This window comes from Camelus ferus, chromosome X (assembly GCF_009834535.1).
Source record: "Camelus ferus isolate YT-003-E chromosome X, BCGSAC_Cfer_1.0, whole genome shotgun sequence".
Classification (NCBI taxonomy): Eukaryota; Metazoa; Chordata; class Mammalia; order Artiodactyla; family Camelidae; genus Camelus; species Camelus ferus.
Genome location: NC_045732.1, coordinates 45,959,462 through 45,976,471, shown reverse-complemented (window position 1 = coordinate 45,976,471; position 17,010 = coordinate 45,959,462). Strand labels below are relative to the sequence as shown.

Sequence of the window (17,010 nt, the reverse complement as noted above, 5' to 3'; positions counted from 1 at the left end):
CAGCCTCCCAGCCCCACTGGGGTCCTGCCACCACGTCCTCACGTGCCTCTGGACTCCTTGCCATTGGTCAAGTCCTCCCTCTGACTTCCTGTGGGACTGCAGGTCCCCCATCCAGACTAACAGCGGCCACAGCCTTTCCAAGAGCCTGTCATGCCCAGGAAGGACCTGGTTCCTCTCCTCTCTGTAGGTAGGTAAGTCACTGCACCCGAAGGAAAAGAAATAAGGAGTTTCCTACGCCCAAGGACAAAGGCTGAGAGCTTAGGCAGAGCCAGGAAAGCCTCCTGCCCACCACTGGCGTGCCCTCCGATCTTCCCGTCCCGGCCTGGGGTTGGGAGTTAAAGGTGTGTTGTTGTGGGGGTGAGTTCTGGGAGCTGCTCCTCTGCCCTGCAGCCCTGATCCAATTTGTGCCTGGCTCCAGGAGGTAGAGGTCAAATCGCAGCCATGAAGGAGCAGAAGAGAGGAGAGAAGAGGGAGGAGGAGGAAATTCGATGAGTCCGGTGGAGGAGAGCTGGGGCCAGGGCGGGCTGGGGAGGGAGGGGGAGCCGGGCCCAGGGCTATTTCTGTACAATAATACAGGGGAAGAGGGCCAAGCTGACAGGACAGTGATTAGTCTTCAGGGAGCAAAGGCGAAGACTCTGCCGGCGAGCCTGGGGCTGGAGGAGCTGGCCGGGGGCCCAGTCCGGTGGGCTGGAGCAATGATTTCAGAGGCCCGGAATCTGAGGCGAGGTGGGCCCGTGGACTAGGGAGCAGGAAAGGTGGGAGCAGGGAGAGGGGAACGAGCCATTCTCCAGGCCCCACCTCCAGCACTGGGCGGGGTTGGGGGAACTGGGAAGAGAGTGTGAGCTGGCCTGCCCTGGCCGGCTGTCTGCCACCACGGGGTTATCTGGCTGCTGGTGGGGGCAGAGGTTCTGCAATCCACGCTTCCTGGGCTCTGGCTTGTGGGGGAGATGTCGTGAGAAAGAGCCAGGAACACAGGCTCAGAAACCTCAGGGGAAGAGTCAAGCTTGCTTTTTCTTTCCCACGGGATTTCCAGTCATGGGGGCCGGGAGAGGAGGTGTGAGAGGTCAGGGAGCCGGGAGGGACTGCAACTCCCACTTCTGCAGTGCCGACTCTGTGCTGGGCCTCTCGCTTTCTGTTGCCACACTGATACCTCCTGCAAATCTGGTGAGATGGGAATGCTCTGACTTGGTTTACACTGAAGAAGCCGAGGCTCAGAAAAGTGAAGGACTTTGCCTAACATCACATAGCTAGGAAAAGGCAGGGCCATATGTGAACCCAGGTCCATCATATTCCAAAGCCCTGGCTTTGGAGACAGGATAGCAAAGTGAGGGGTTAAGAGTCTAGCCTCTCATCTGTGATCACCGGATTTCAATCTCTCCCCTGTTCCCTGCCAGCTGCATGACCTTGGGTGAGTTACTTCACCTCTCATAGCCTCAGTTTCCTCATCTGTAAAGTGGAGCTAATAATAGTACATACCTCCTAAGGTTGTTTTGAGGCTTAAAGGTGTTGATATGTGTGAAGTGTCTAGAACAACACACGGTACACAATAACTCATTTGTAAGAAGTACGATGTGAGTATTCAGCCCTGCTCTCCGTGGGCACCCTTAGAGGACGGAGTGTGAGAGAGGCGAGGAGGGAGTTGTTTGGGAGAAATACAGGACAGAGGGTCACTCCAATCCCTTTAGAACTGGAGTCCTCCCACATTTGGATAACAGTATCAGGAGTCTTCCAGTGGGGAGCCCTTGTGACCCAACAATTCCACTTCTGGGAATTCATCCTAAGGAAATAATGGGTCAAGAGAGCAAAGATGTATGTACCAGGATGTTCATTTCCAGCCTGTTCATTATCGTGAAAAACAGGGGCTTGCATAAATGAATTATGGCATATTCATACACAGCAGCCATTAAAAACAATGATGTCACTCTTTAGGTATTGATATGGCAAGAGATTTCTGACACAGTTGTTGAGGGAATCAAAGCAGTTTGCCACGAGGCAGGTAGGAAGGGTTTGGAGAGAGGAGGTGTTGGTGAGTCTGGGTTGGGGAGGAGAACTTGTTCATATTTGACATTTGTTTACTATGAACTTTTATTCCTTTGGTAATTAAAAAAACCAGAAATGAAACTATTTCCATTTTGAAAAAAATGACCTCAAAGATTCAGACGCTTCCAGCTGGAAAGCGGGCATCTGCCTGAGTCCTCTGGGCATTCAAACGAGGAGTTCCCCGGGAACGAGTGATGTCCCCACTCAGGAAAAGGCCCAGTGTTTCACCCTCTCCCTGTTCTCCTAGCCAAGAAATGGAGAGGAAGGGGTGCAGCAAAAGGGCCCGGTGGGAATCAGACAACCTTAGCATCTGCTGCTAAAACAAAGTTTCAAAACTAACATGACCAATCCAGGCCAACATGACCTTCCAGGTCAACTCATTTAACCATTCATTCATTCATTTGACAAAATATTTATCAAGCACTTACTATGGGCCTGGACCAAGTGAGGAAGACCTGGCAGTGAATAAAATAGACAAAAATTCTTGCTCTGACAGAGTTGGATTTTAGTGAAGGCAGACAGACAATAAACAAGACAGAGAATATAGAGTCTATGGGATGTCGATAAGTGTTCCAGAAAAAAAAAATAAAACAGTAAATGAGAAGTATGAATGTGAGGTAGGTGGGGGGTTCCATTTAAAACAGAGTAGTCAGGGAAGGCGTCCCTGAAAAAGTCACACTTAGGGAAACACCTCAAGAAAATGAAGGAGCAAGCCACGTGCCTAGTTGAAGGAATAGCATTCCAGGCCGAGGGAACAGCAAGAGCAACAGCCCTGGGGCTGGGGGGCGGGGGGGGGGGGATTGGCGTGTTGAAGTATAGAAAAGAGGCCAAGCAGGGTTATCAAAAGGGAGAGGGCAGTAGATCAATCCAAAGAGAATGAAAGCGGGCAGGGCCATGGTAGCCCGGGGAAGTCTGGGTTTTACTGTGAGTGAGATGGGAACCAGTGCAGGGGCTGGTTTTCTTTTCTTTTCTTTTCTTTTTTAATGTAAGTACTGGGGATTGAACCCAGGGCCTCGCACATGCTAAGCATGTGCTCTGCCACTGAGCTGTACCACCTATACCCCAGTGCAGGATTTTAAATGGGATCACTTTGGCTGATGCTATGCCAACAGGCTGAAGGAGGAAGGGTCCCGGAGGGCAGCAGGGCCTTCTCTAAGCAAGGGCATAGCTCTGACCAGCTATGGCAGTCATCGAAATAAGAGACAACAGTGGCCCAGCCGTGGCAGTGGAGTTGCGAGGAGTAACTGGCATTGTGGTCCCTTTCTACTCTAACAATCTAGGTCTTGATTCTCCACCAAATCCAGAATGAGCTATGGCAAACTCTCCCCTTTAGTGAGAATAAGATACACAGTGTCTCCCAGATTCGGAATATCCTCCTTAGCCTCTTGCAGCTCCCACCTGCTCCCAGAGCCTTGCCTACTCCACCAGCAGAGGCTAAGACCATCAGCTCCAGGAAGGTACGGCCTTTTGTCTGTTTGGTTCACTGCTGTATCTCCAGAGCCTACAACAGTGTCTGATACTCACTTGGCACTGAATGAATGAATGAATGAATGAATAAACAAAGAGTGTTGTGGAAGCCTAGGGGAGGGGGCAAGGAATTCAGTTGAATGGTGGGAGGAGAAGGGTGGTGAGGATGGGTAGCCACATCTAGTCTGCCAGATCCCTGGAGAGTAATCCAGGACCTCAGAACAGACACGCAGGTGCAAGTGCACCCTTTCCCTCTCAGCCTGGTTGACTAACCATGAGTGAGAATGTTGGCCATCTCGTCGCTTGGTCATGGGACAAAAAGAAGTGGCCACCTCACCTTCCTGCTCAGGCAGGATGGCTCCCATCTTAGGAGTAGAGAAGCAAGTTGAGAGGAATATATAGAGTCAGGGTCCTGAGTGGGGAACAGGAATTAGAGACAGACAGAGTCCAAAGTCTGGGCCCATCCCAGTTCTGGAAAACCAGGAGAAACCATGTTTCATCCTGCCTCTCTGTCCTCCACTCTCTTTCTCCCTGCCCACCTGGTACAATCCTCCCCCAAGAGCCTCATGCTTATTCAACAATATGCCTTTCCAATCTCTTTGTCCTCCCTCTTGTTGATTCTTCACCAGACCCTCCACCAGCCCTTTCATTCCTTTGAAACCCTCACTCCATTTGGTGGAAATACCCCTTAATCTTGAAACTGTCTTGAACCTCCTTCCTTAGCACCAACCAGATTTTCTACAGACACCATCACCCTCATCTCTGCTATGGAAGCCTCACTTCCCCTCCAACCCAAAAGAAGGGCAGATTGGCTGTCTCTGTCAGACCAAGGGCATGCCATTTTCCTTCTATGTTCTTCATGGGTATGCTGTGAGCCATTAATGTGATCTGGGGTAGGTCTTACCAAGACTTATCAAGCATGCTATCAATAAGAGAGATAGAAAAGTATATCTCACTCTTGTTTTATTTTGCACTCTCCTGCTCAGTGGTCATTCAGGACTTCTGGTTAAACATGGCAGATTGAATAAGTCCATTGGGTGCTGTTCCTTTCCTAAGACCCACTGAAATGACAGTAAAGGGACTTTGAAAAGACATTAAGTTAAAGGACTAAGAGAATTGCAGAGGAGACAGACAACTGCAATGAAATATTGGAAGCTGGCAAACAGATGGAAAAGGACCAGAGAAAGGGTAAACCCAAGATGGCAATGGAGGAAGCCCAGAAGCAGACTGATTTGTTCCATAAAAATCCCAGAACTGTTTGGGAATGAAATTCACCAGATACCTCTGGAAGTGGGGGTATATTGGGGCTGAAAACAAGTGGATTGGTTGAAAGTCTGTATAAGAAAAATTAGACTTCCAAATCCCTTCTTCCAGACTGGCAGAATGCCAGAGATCTACTCTTCAGAGAAGCTGGATGTGGAGATGCCAGCCTTAGCTGAAGACAGGGATACATCACCAGAGCAGGAGAATAAGATGCTAATCTATGTGCTAAACAGTGAAGCCTCCAGCAGACTCTTCCTCACTCAGCTCCAAGAACACTGGCAGCCATGACTCTATCATTTCCCCTCCCGCCCCTGCAAGAGATTGGAGGCTTCCTGTTTGGGGAATCTGATATTTGGATGTTCCCTAATAAGCCCAGAGAACTCAGTCTACTGTGATCAGTTGAAAACCCTTACATTTTGCCATAGAACATCAATAAGCTTTTTAGTTCTTCCCTCTTAAAAATGAGCTGACAGTAAGGGATCACCAGACACTTGAGGAAATCTTTTCATGTAGAAGACAGAGACCAAAACAAACAGAAAATGAGTTCAGAGAAAATTGAAACATGCAGGGGGCAGAAGAAAACTAAACATAAATGACCGCAACATCTCAATGGCTGGCAGAAACAAATGACCTTTTTCTCATGTCATATATTATTTGCATGTTGACTAATGTTCTGCTCTATGTTGCCTTCACTCCAGGATCTGAGCTGAAGGATCAGCTGCTCTCTGGGGTATCATCAGGCTTATAGCAGAGAGGAAAGAAAGATGGTAGAATCACACACACATTGACTCTCAGAGCTTCTGCTCAAAAGTGGGACATGTCAATTCCACTCACATTGCATTGACCAAAACAAGTAACATGACCAAATCTGATGCCAATAGTGCAGGAAGTATAATTTTTCTGCATGGAGAAGCCTGATGGGTATGGATAGCAAATGTTTTGGCAATACCAGCATCTATCAGAATTCATGAAACAAAAACAGGAGGCAGTGAAAGGAAAAAAAAGAGTTTATCAATGACCAATATAAGAACATAAATAAAACATTAAATAAATGGTTAGGAAGATCAAATTGGCAGCAAGTAGACAAAAAGACAAAGGAATGTAAAATAGAGAAAATCAGAACACTCCAAGAGACCCAACATCTGAATAAAAAGAATACAAGAAAGAAATAAAGAAGACAAGAAAGAATAAAACTATTAATGAAATAGTTCAATTGCACTTCTCAAAATGGAAAACTATAAATTTCTGAAGTGAGACAGCACAAGTATCCAGCACAGCAGATGCAAAATGACGAGTAACAAGGCACTTCTTTGTGAAATTTTAATACATTTGACAAAGAGATCCTGAAGGGATCCAGAAAGAAAAAAAAAATAGGTGCATACAAAGCCTGAAGAATCTATATGTATTTACATGCAATATAATGTGTATGTGCAGTCAAACTGTAGTAATTCTACCTAATAAAAGTAAAAAAGGAGAAAAAAAAAGAAGTCTCAAGAATCAGAACAGCATCAAACTCTTCAACCATACACCAGAAGGTAGAAGATAATGGATTAATGTCTTCAGAGTTTTTGGGGAAAATGATTTCCAACTTAGAATTTTATACTTGGACCATCAATCAAACGTGAGGAGAAAATAAAGATGTGTTCAGACCAAGAAGTTGTCAAAACATATACTTTGAATTCACCCCTTCTCAGGAAGCTAACGAACGATCTGGTCCAATACAGGGAAGAGTAAAACAAAAAGAAGTAGATCTGGAACCCAGGAAACAGGAGAGCTGATGGAAGAGGAAGGTCAAGGTGATCCCCAACATGGTGGTAAAAGGGAAGTCCCTGGACCACATGCAGCCAAACAGCAATCCCAGCACCCAAGCAGGCCAGCTGGAACCAATCACGGAGGGTTCCAGGAGAGGTGCTTCCAAGGGAAAGACGTTTGGACAGATTGAGATGAGATTTAATTCTTCTGGCAGAAAGTTTGCCAGGTACACAGAAAGTCAATTAAACACACACAAAAATTGAGACAATTATTAATTCTGGGGAAACACACAAAAAATTCAATAAATGGCATATAATCATAGGACACCTCAGGGCTTATAGCTTTGTTAATGTCAGCACTGAATACTGATATAGCTACATCAGGACAATGGCAAGAAGGGAAGTGCTTGTGTGTAGTCAGGTAGATGAGAAGAGAGCAAAATCCTTGTCTTCTAGAATGCAAAGTAAACAGATAATATCTAAACCTGAAAAATCAAGGCATATCAGCACATAATTTAGAAATATGGAGGAAAAGATCAGAAAAATATTTTTCAGCTAAAAAGGATGAAAATATTTGCCTCCAAGGAGTGGGAATTGGTTGTAGCAAGTACTTGGGCAGAGACCTTCTGGTTTTTGTCATAAACCTTCCAAACGATGTACTTTCATAAAATAGTTTTTTACGTTTTATTTTTCCTGATGAATTCTGAGGTTCAACATCTTTTAACGTTTTTGTTGGTCATATTTGTAGTCCCTCTCCTATAAATTCCCTGATCAAATCCTTTGCCTGTTTTTCTTTCAGATGGTTTACTTTTTTCAACATTCATTTCTAGGAGTTCATTATAAATTACAGAACCCTACATGAATTCGTTCAACAAATACTTATTGAACACCTATTGTCTTCCGGGCACTATGCTAGGTGCGAGGAATAAAGTGGACAACAAGAGAGGCCAAATCTTTGCTCTCACGGGGCACACATCTTAGTGGGGCCAGCGAACAAGTGAACAAATACACAGACATGCTGCTTTCTGATAAGAGTAAGTGCCATGTGGAAAAGGGAAAAAGGTGACAAGATGGATTAGGAAAGGTGGGCGTGACTCTTTTGGATTGGTCAGTCTTAGACAGACTCTCTGAGGAGGTGAAATTTGAGTCATTCAAGCCTCAAGGAGGATTTGGGGACCGACGTAGCATTTTGGACATCAGAAATAGCAACTGCAGATATGCTAAAGCAAAAAAAAAAAAAAAAAAAAAAAGGACAGATGAAGGAAGACCACCATGAATAAATAGTTGCCAGTCATTCCTCCCAATCTGTCACTTGTGTTTTAACTTCGTTTATGATGCCTATTGTCATACAGACATTTCAGAATTTTGATGCCATCAAATGTATCAATCTTTTTCATTTACCGCTTTTGCTTTTTGTGGTTTCTTTAAAAGATTTCCTCCTACATCAATATTATAACCATACTTTTCAATATTTTTATAATAGTTTTATAGTTCGCATTTTACATTTTTGCTTTTAATTTGTCTGTAATCTAATTTTTAAGTGATGTGAAGAAAGGATCTAATTTTTTTTTCTTAAATGGAGAGCCAATTGCCTCAATACCATTTATTGAATAGAACATTCTTTCCCTATTGATGTGAAAGGCCACCTTCATTAAATACCAGATTACCGCATACCCATGGATGTGTTTTGGTCTTTATTCAGTTGCTTTGTTCTGCGTCTCTAGCCCAGCACTAGGTCTGATTATTAGGCCAGTAATCCTGCCGGAGGCTAAATTGGCTATTCAGGGCCCTGGTCCATTCTGATTGGTGTGAGTTTATGCCACACCCATTGTTATCCATTTTGAACATGAGCTCTAGCACACACTTTTCATTCCCCTACATGTATAAAATATTTTGATATATGGCAAAGCAAGTCCCCCTTCTCATTGTTCTTCTCTTTTAAAATTGTCTTAGCTATTCTTGCACGGCTTCTCTCACACGTGAATTTTCTAATCAGTTTGTCAAGTTCTGTGAAATCTCTTGCTGGGAGTTTGACTGTGATTGAATTAAATTTATGGATTAGCTTGGAACAAATTGATATCTTTACAATATTGAATTTTCCCATCCAGGAACATGTATGTTTCTCTCTTTATTTAGATCTCTTTAAATGTTCTTCAGTAAAATTTTATAGTCTCCTTTTCATACGTCTGGCACACTTCTTGTTTGGTTTTTCCCTAGATATTTTCTAGTTTTGTTATTTTTGTGAAAGAAGCCCATTTATCTCTTTTATTTCAAATTGGTTGTTGCTGGGTCCTATTGATTTCTTTTTAAATTAACTTTATTTTGAAACAGCTTTAAATTTGTAGAAAAATTCCAAAGATAGTAAAGAGAGTTCCCATATACTCCATACCTCATTTTCCTTATATTTAACAACTTACACTACTATGATACATTTTTTACATATAATGCACCAATATTAATATATTATTATTAACTGAAGTCCATAGTTTAGTCATAATTCCTTAGTTTTTCCCAGATGTCTTTTTCCTGTTGCAGGAACCCATCCAGGACACCACATTACATTTACTTGTCGTGTCTCCTTAGGCTCCTCTCGTCTCTGACAGTTTTCAGACTTTCCTTGTTTCTGATGACCTGGACAGTTTTAGGGAGTACTGGTCAGTTATTTTATAGAATGTCCCTCAACTGGGATTTATCTAATGTTTTTCTCTTGATTAGACTGGGATTATGGGTTTTGGGCAGGAAGCCCATAGAGGTAAAGTGGCGTTTTCATCTGATATATAAAGGTAAAAATTAACGAGACACCACTGTTGATGTTAACTGTGGTCATCTGGCTGAGTTGTGTTTGTCAGATTTCTTCACTTGAAAGTTACTTTCCCCCCTTTCCATATTGTGCCCTTTGGGAGGAAGGACTGTGGGCAGCCCACACTTAAAGAGTGGGGAGTTATGCTCCACTTCCTTGAGGGAAGAGTATTCACATAAAATATTTGGAATTCTTGTAACCAACAGATTTCTCTCTTATCCATTTATTAATATATTCAATCATTATCTCTATCAGCATGGACATGTGGATTTATTTTACACTTTGAGTTATAATCTAATACTACTTTTTTTGCTTTATTTGTTTATATTTATTTATTTTGGAGGTGGGAGGTAATTAGGTTTATTTACTTATTTATTTTTAGAGGAGGTACTGGGGATTGAACCCAGGACCTGTGCACACTAGGCATGCACTCTACCACTGAGCTCTACCCTCCCCCCTTACCTTCTTTGTTTTGTTGTTCATATTTCTATTTTGGCCATTGGTCACTCTTACAGTTGACTCCTGTGCTCCTTTGACATTCTCCCCAATCCTGTGTGGGTTTTGTTTTCTTGTTTGGGGAGGTTTTTTTGGTTAGTACTTCCTAATTTTCCAATATTACAACATGCTCCAGGCTTATCTTATATAATTCCTGCACCAGCCTAAAAATCGGCCATTTCAAGGACCCCTGGTTCCTTTTATTGGAGGATGGTATTACAAACAAAGATCTGGGCACTGGGTGTGCTAATTACTACCAAGGTATCATTGCTTCTAGGCTCTGTCAGCTGACAGAACAAAGAAATACCTGTGTGTATGCTAGCCCATGTGTATACAACACATCTATAAATGTTTCTATATACAACCATCTAGATCTATATATCAAGCTAGACATGAGTTCACGCTGGTGTCTTCAACTATAATCCATCCCCACATGGATGATTCTAGCCTCTTCTTGCTTATCAATAACTCACTCCAACAGTGAGAAACCTGGTTCTCATCATCTGCCATCTATTAACTTAATTGTTCAAATCCAGTATATATATATATATATTTTCCATTCCAGTACAGAAGACATGTATAGTGGTATCAGAATTGTTAACCCCTACCCTTGTGGGAAACAACTTTATCGACTGCAGTATAGTGCTTCTGTACAGGTTTTTGTTTGTTTGTCTGTTTACCTTTAGTCTTATAGATTATGCTGATTTCCAAAGTTACTCTGGTCAATACCTTCTCCCCTCACTGTCCTTCAGTGAGATTGTTCCATACATTTGCAATACAGTTAGATTCTGTTGTAACATGCTGCATTCTACCCTTGGACCCCCAATCTCCTAAATGATTTTTTAAATTTGCATACGTTAAAGTTCCCTCATTGTTCTGTAAAGTTTTATGGGTTATGAAAAATGCAGTTATATCTCCACCATTATGTATCATACAGATATTTGCACCACCCTGAAAGTCCCCTGTGCTTCACCTATTCAACTCTTACCCTCTCCCTTTGAGCCCCTACCAACCACTGATCTTTTTACTCTGATAGCTTTGCCTTTTCCAGAATGTCATATGATTGAAATCATATAGTATGTAGCCTTTTCAGACTGACTCCTTTCACTTAACAATATGCATTTAAGATTTACCCATGTCTTTCTGTGGCTTGATAGCTCATTTTTTTTAGTATTAAATAATATTCTGTTGTCTGGATGTATCACAGTTTATCCACTCACTTACTGAAGAACATCTTTGTTGCTTTCAGTTTGGGGCAGTTATGAATAAAGCTTCTATAAACATTTGTGTGCAAGTTTTGTGTGGGCATAAGTTTTCTAATTAGTTAAGTTAATACCTGGGTATATATAGACAATGGAATGTTACTCAGCCATAAAAATGAATACAATAATGTCTTTGCAGCAACATGGGTAGACCTGGAGATTGTCATAACAAGTGAAATAAGCCAGAAAAGAGAAAGAAAAATACCACATGTTATCACTTATATGTGGAATCTTTAAAAAAAGGACACAAATGAACTTATTTACAAAACAAAGCTGCTATACAAGAAAGCAATTGACATTTATATATTAACTTTGTGTCCTACAACTTTACTATACTCATTTATTAGTTTCAAGGTTTTTTTTTTTTTTTTGTCTATTCCTTGGGAAGTTTTACATAGACAATCATGCCATCTGTGACAGTTTTATTTCTTTCTTTTCAGTCTCTATACTTCTTATTTCTTTTGCATGTGTCAATGCACTAGCTAGAACTTCCAGTATGATGTTGAATAAAAGTGGTGAGAGAGGACATCCTTGCCTTGTTCCTAGTCTTAAGGGGAAAGCATCAACAATTGACCCTTGAACAATGCAGGGATTAAGGGGCACTGATCCTGGTGCAGTTGAAAATTTGCATATAACTTTGTAGTCAGCCCTACAAAGTTGATCAACCAATCTCAGATCATGTAGTACTGTAGTACATACTTATTGGGAAAAAAATCTGCTTATAAGTGCACTTGCACAGTTCAAACCCAAGTTGTTCAAGGGTCAGCTTTAGTCTCTCACCATTAAACATGATGTTTGCTATAGGTGTTTGTAGATGTGCTATCAAGTTTAGGATGGAAACCTCTATTCCTGGTTTACTGACAGTTTTTTTTATCACAGATGGGTGTTCGATTTTGTCAAATTTTTTTTCTGCATCAATTGATATGATCATGTGTGTTTTTTTTCTTTAGTTTGTTGATGTGACAGATTACATTGATCGAATTTTTAACCATACCTGGAATAAACCCCATGTAGTCATGTGTAAAATTCCTTTTATATATTATTGTATTCAATTTGCCAATATTTAGGATTTTTGCACCTGTGTTTAAAATAGATATTGGTCTGCTGTTTCCCTTTCTTGTAATGCCTTTATCTGGTTTTGGTCTTAGGTAATGCTGGCCTCATAGAATGAGAATAGAATGTACCCTCTGCTTTTATTTTCTGGAAGAGATTATAGAGAATTAGTATAATTTCTCCTTTAAATGTTTGCTAAAATTCACCAGTGAAACCATCTGGGCCTGGTGCTTTCCTTTTGGAAGGTTATTAATTACAGATTCAATTTCTTTAATAGATATGGGGCCATTCAGATTAACTATTTTTCAAGGAATTGGTCCACTTCATCCAAGCTATCAAATTAGGAGACATAAAGTTTTCTATAGTATTTCTTTATTATACTTTTAATGTCCATGAGATCAGTAGTGATAACCCCTCTTTCATTTCTGATATTTTTAATTTTGTATTTTCTCTCTTTTTTTATGTTAGCCTGACTAGAGATTTAGCAATTTTATTGTTATTTTCAAAGGACCAGTTTTTAGTTTCATTGATTTTCTCTATTGTTTTCTTTTTTCCAATTTCATTGACTTCTGCTCTAATTTTTTATTATTTCTATTCTGCTCTCTTTAGGCTTAAATTGCTCTTCTTTTTTCTAGTGTCCTAAGATAGAATGTTAGATTACAGATTTTGGACCTTTCTTCCTTTCTGTTGTATGCATTGAAAGCTATACATTTCCCTTTAACCACTGGTTTTGCTGTATCTCACAAATTTTGATAACCTTTATTTTCATTTTGATTTAGTTTTACATTTTTTAAAATTTCCCTACAAACTTCTTTTTTGAGCCACACATGTCATTTAGAAGTGTGTTATTTAATTTACAAATATTTGAGGCTTGTCTATTGATTTTTTAATCTTGATGTATTAGTATGTTTGGTAAAACTTAATTTTTACTTGTTCTAATACTTTTTCAGTTGCTTCTCTTAGATTTTCTGGGTAAACAATATCATCAAAGCAGATAGCGATAATTTATATATGATTTTCTACTATTTATACTTATTAATTTCTATTTCTTACTGTATTACATTGGCCAGGATCTTCAGTACAATGTTGAAAAAGAATGGTGATGGTGGGCACCCTTGTCTTGTTCTTGATTTTGGTAAGAAAGGCTTCTAATAATTAACCACTATGTGTGATGTCTGCTGTAAATTTCTGGTTTCTTCCAGTTTTCTGAGAGCTTTGCTTTATTTTAATAAAAAATAAGTATTCAATTTTATAACTTTAAAAAAGCATCTATTAAAATGATGGTTTAATTATTACTTAATATGACCATATAGGAAATTACTTGATAGATATTTCTGCTGTTGATCAGCATAGGGAGGTGGATTGAAATCCCAGCTTTTCCACCACTTACAAGCTGTGGATTTACATAACCTCTACCCTCCTCAGTTTTCTAACCAATAGGTGCTACCAGGCTATTATGCAGAAAATATAAATAAATACATACAGACATACATAAATTTATTACAGAATATAGATTATATTATACAAAGAAGCGAGAACCTGGAACAGATCATAGTACATAATAAGTACTGCATACGTTTAAAAATTGTTGCTTTCTTGGTGATAAATTCTACATGCTTATGATTCATTTAACATGCTGTTAGATTTTGTTTTCTAAATATTTATTTATGGGTTCTTCATTGGTGTGATCAGCTGTACTAGTCTTCGCATATCTTGTTTTTGTCCACCTTCAGTATCAGGATTATGTTAACTTCCTAGAGTGAGTTGGATAGTTGTCCTTCTTTTTCTATGCTTAGAAACAGTTTATATAATAAAGAAAATTGTCTGGGCCTGTTGTCTATATTTGTATTAGTTTTATATTGCTATATATTACATTAACCCCAAATTTAGTGGCTTAAAATGACAGACATATATTATCTCACAGTTTCTGTAGATCAAGAAACCAGATATGGTTTAGCTGCATACCTCTGCCTCAGGGACTCTCACAACCTACAGTCAAGGTGTTGGCTTGGGCTACAGTCATCTCAAAGCTTGACTAAAGAAGGATCTACTTCCAAGCTCACTCATGTGGCTGTTGGCAGGGTCCAGTTCCTTGTGGGTTGTTGGATTAAGAACCTCAATTCCTCACTGAATATTGGCCAGAGGACTTCCTCAGTTCCTTGCCACGTGAACCTCTTCAAAGGGTGGCTCACAACACAGCAACTTAGTTCATCAAGGCCAGCAAGGGAAAAGCAGAAACTGCCACAATACAGAAGTGACCTAATCTTTTTCTAGCCTGATCCTGGAAGTGGCACCTCATCACTTTTGCCACAATCTGGTCATAAGACCCAGCCCACATTCAAGGAAAGGAACTTAAGCAAAAATGAGAATTGAAGCAGGTAGGGATTATTGTGGGCCATTTTAGAAGCTGTCTACCACAACTTTTCCAGGTGGATCTGTGACTACCTTTCAATTCCTCCTGTGGTTATTGGTTTTATATTACTTCTCAGACAATTTTGGTAATTTGTTTTCTTAGCAAGTGATTTCATTTAGATTTTCAAATTCATTTGTGAAATAAAACAGCTTTCTCTGGAGCTGCAGTTTATTCCTATTATTATTTATGTCTTCTCTCTCTTTTCCTTTGTCAGAAATAACATTCATTTATTTCATTGGTAATTTCAAAGAACCAATTTTTTTCATTTATTGTTCAACTATTTTTTGTGTTTTCTTCTATTTATTTCTGCTTTTAACTTTATTAATTCCTCTTTTTACTTTTGTTTAGCTTATTTGTGTTTTTTCCTAGTTCTTAAAAACTTAATTTATTTATCCGCAATATTTCTTGTTTTTAATAAGTGCTTTTAAGACCATGCATTTTCCTCTGAGTACTACTTAGGCTACACCCCAATGGTTTTGATATACAGAGATCTTATGGCTTCCCACCTTGTATTGGTTTGTAATTTCCAATCTGATTTTGTCTTTGATGAGATTAAAAGTGTGCTTTTCCTCTCTTATTTCCAGGGGCATGGATTTCAAACCACTATGTTGTCATTTAATGTAATTTTATTGCCCTTGTGGTTAACATGTGACCCTATATGATTTTTATTATTTGGAGTTCTTTGAGATTTCCCTTGGCACTTAATATATCATCCATTTTCCTAAGTATTCAATGTGCATTTGAAAAGTGTGTGCATTTTCTGTCTGTTAGTACAAGCATAAATATGTTTTAGATTGTTAATTGCATTATTAAAACCCTTTAAGTCTTTAGTTAGTAAGTTAGTCAGCACCTGATGTGACAATTTCTACAGAAGGTATGTTTTTACACTACAGTTGTGGATTTGATGATCTCTGTTTTAAATATACATTTTAAATATACATTGTAAAGGCTTATAGTTAAAACTTTGTGGTGGCCTGTACCTATTATCAATAAAATATCCTTTATCCTCTTAAATGCTTTTTGTTTTGAATTCTGTTTTGTTTAACATTAATATTGCTACATCTGTATTCTTTTTATTGGCTCTTGAGTATATTTTTCACTTCTTTTATTTTCAACCTTTTTGGGCTATTTTGTTTTACATATGTGTCTTATAAATGGTTTTAACAGTATATATTTTATTTCTAAGTGTCTAAGGCTTACCTGTACATTAGTAATACACATACTAAAACACATACATTTTCTGTCAACATTTAGCATTAATCTGTATCTCTAGTCTCCCTCCAGACAAGGCAAGAGACCTAGTGTATATTTTCTTACCTCTGTTCCCTCTTTGCTCTCTGCTGCCCATGCTGCCACCCAAATCACTTCTTGTTTTGATATCTTCTCTTACAGATTGATTTCTTTGCTCATTGCTCCTTATATCCTATTTGTACTTGAGTTCATTGTGTTTCTCAGTGGCATATATTCACTATTGATTATTTCAGAGAGGATATTTGACTGATAAAATTTCCGAGCTCTTGAATGTCTGAAAATGTCTTTATTTCGTCCTCTTCATAGTCTTTTTGCATTGGTCACCAAGTATATTCCAGAATGGCAATTTATTTTTTAAAATATGTAGTATATTTTATTTCTAGAGGTTTGGGATATGAGAAGGAGTTCCTTATGTCTACTCAGGCCACAATTTTACTCTCTCTAAACCCGTTTCTCACCCCAGGTCCCTGTGGCCAGGGCTGGGAAAACTGCCCTTCTATCATCCCCTTTTTTGTTCCCCTGCCCCTACCAGGAAGACTGGTCAATTATCAGGATACCAATTGGGCCACCAATCAGTGGGTCAAGTCATTACGCATCACAGTTAGGATAAGGGTGTCAATTGCTCCTCTTTTTCTCTTTGGCGTGTGTGGCTGGAGCCATGTGCTAGCTTGGGGACAGCTTTTAATCAGCCATGACTTTTTTTTTTTTGTCTCTGTCTTCCATGAGGCCAACAGGAGTAAGCTAAGATCAGAGATTTGAGTTTGGCCTTGTGGTAGGAAGAGATCTCTCAAGACTCTAGCTTAGACCACATGATCCAGCCACGTGCACCAGAGCTTGCACTAAGGTTTGAGGCTCAACTAACAATGGAGAGCTACTTTGCTTTCCTTTACTGTTGTTCTGTGTGGCTATATTTCCCCTGGGAACCTTGTGGGGAGAGCTGGCTTTAGTCTGAGACAGTATTTTGGTGTTCCCAGGTCCCTTGGCCACAATAGAACACTAATTGCACTCTATTTCCAACAATAGCTTATGGTAATATTATTCTTGCAGTTCCACTTCTTCAAAGATATAAAGAGTAAAACTGAATATGCCTTAAGTGAAGAAGACACAGGTGTCAATTTCAGTGTGTCACAGCTCTAAGGCTACCATGTCAGTTTGTAGAGGTTATGGACTACACAGCTCTAGGGTGCTCCCTTCTCATCATAGGCTATGTGAATG

General features: G+C 39.8%; 1 long non-coding RNA gene across 1 annotated transcript; it reads left to right on the top strand.

The window, feature by feature from the left end:
* The first annotated feature begins 592 nt into the window (after positions 1–592).
* On the top strand, positions 593–14,812 carry LOC116661967. The gene is made up of 3 exons (XR_004317928.1): positions 593–726; positions 13,202–13,266; positions 14,056–14,812. It is a non-coding gene; the product is annotated as an uncharacterized LOC116661967 (long non-coding RNA).
* Positions 14,813–17,010: the final 2,198 nt, after the last annotated feature.